General features: G+C 50.1%; 1 pseudogene; it reads right to left on the bottom strand.

The window, feature by feature from the left end:
* Window positions 1-538: 538 nt before the first annotated feature.
* Window positions 539-1,146, bottom strand: LOC113902489 (annotated as a pseudogene).
* Between the last annotated feature and the right edge of the window lie 892 nt (window positions 1,147-2,038).

Here is a 2,038-nt window from a genome sequence, read left to right as displayed (position 1 = left end):
CCCATGAAAAGAGGAGTCTGGTAGGCTACAGTCATAGGGTTGCAAAGAGTCGGACGTGACTAAGCACAGCCAGTAACAAGTGCCTATGATATGGAGCATCAAGAAGTGCAGAGGTGTAAGGTAATGAGAGTCCCAATAAACAGCTGCTGCTGCTAAGTTGCTTCAGTCGTGTCTGACTCTGCGTGACCCCATAGATGGCAGCCCACCAGGCTGCCCTGTCCCTGGGATTCTCCAGGCAAGAACACTGGAGTGGGTTGCCATTTCCTTCTCCAATGCATGAAAGTGAAAAGTGAAAGTGAAGTTGCTCAGTCACATCTGACTCTTAGCGACCCCATGGACTGCAGCCTACTAGGCTCCTCCATTCATGGGATTTTCCAGGCAAGAGTACTGGAGTGGGGTGCCATTGACTTCTCCACAATAAACAGCAGCCACCCCTTATTCTTCTCTGTGTGCCAGGATGTGTTTTTACTTAACTATCACCTTTAATTATTTTTTGGTATATAAAAATTTATTACTGTCATGCTTTCTTCATCAAAATTTATGATATTAGTCTTTCCTTCTCGCCTTTGTATAAGGCCAAAAGAGAGACACTGGCTAATGTGACAACCTTAAAGCAGACTTCAAGAATGTCACCAACGGCATGACCTTTGCAACCAAATCCAGCAACCAGAATGTCATCATTTTCCTCAATAGCATTCAAGCAACCATCACTGGGTACAAAGGCTGTGATTTTTTGCCATTCTCGATGAGCTGAACCCTGACACATTTCCTGATGGCAGAATTTGGTTGTTTGGCTTCAACCCCTACTTTTTCAAGCACAATTCTCTTGGCATGAGAAGCGCCTCCAAAAGGGTTGGCCTTCAGGGCTATGCCCAAATGGGCTTTCTTGTACTACTTACCATGCCGCTTCTGGGCTTGTCGGTAGCTACAGAAATTCCTGGCAGTATGAAGACCACAACACTTGCTCATTCTGCCAGTGTCACAGGCCTGAACAAAAGACTATCATGTTTAATTTTAACACAAGATCGGAGGGTATTAGAAGCCCCATCTTACAGCACTTTAGGACCTTGATCAATGTCATAGGACTCCTAACTGACAGATGCAGCCTGTGAGCCCAAGCAGGTGGGACCACACAGTCTGTCCCCACTCCACCTGTGTCCCGCGGGACCAGATCTCCCTGCCCAAAGACCTGCTCAGCAGCTTCAGCCTGACTCCCTGGGTGGGTCCGTAAGGTCCCTCAAGGCGCTCGCAGCCCCTTTGCTCCTACTGCCCCTGACTCGGGTCCTTCCTTCTGCAGGGCAGCCCCCGAGAGCCCCACAATCGGCAGGAGGACACCCTTATCCCGTTCTGGTAGCTTCTCCCTGCAGCCAGCTCCCGGGGGTGGGGTCACGCCAGGTTGTGAGGAGAATCAGGAGAGAAACAGGAAGGGAGTGAGCTCATGGTCAGCACTTACCTCTGACCTGGGACCTCCCTCTCTCTCCCTGACACTTCCCACTACTCGTGGCAGCCCCCCTCCACACCCCCCACCTTCATTACACGTGCTCCTGTAGCTCTGCTGTGGATCAGAGTCACCAGAGGAGGAGTCAGAATGCAGGTTCCTGGGCTCCATTCCCAAAGATCTGATCCAGGAGGTCACATAGTGGGGCCTGGGAATTTGAATTTTTAACCAACAACCCAGTGGGTTTTGATGCAGGGGGTCCTCTGAACACAGTTTGAGAAGCATTTAACAGACCTATCACTCACATCCGTGGCCCCAGGTCAAGACTACAAATGAAGCCCAACTATATGTTTAAACATTTAAAAGTTATAAATCAGTCAGTCAACTACACATTCATAACTATTAAAACCTGGCAGACTGGGGTTTTGGACACTGAGCTCCAAGCCAGAAGGCAGGATAGCAGAGGGAGGGGCCACCCCAGCCCCAAGCCCTCCCCTTGCTCTTCCCAACTCTGGCTCTGACCTTCTTTGTGCCCTGAGCAATCTGCTGCTCAGAAAGAGCACCCCCAGCCTTTAAGTCCAAGCTCAAACCACCCTCTTC

Source organism: Bos indicus x Bos taurus, chromosome 12, assembly GCF_003369695.1.
Source record: "Bos indicus x Bos taurus breed Angus x Brahman F1 hybrid chromosome 12, Bos_hybrid_MaternalHap_v2.0, whole genome shotgun sequence".
Taxonomy (NCBI): Eukaryota; Metazoa; Chordata; class Mammalia; order Artiodactyla; family Bovidae; genus Bos; species Bos indicus x Bos taurus.
This window is presented reverse-complemented; position numbering and strand designations above follow the sequence as displayed.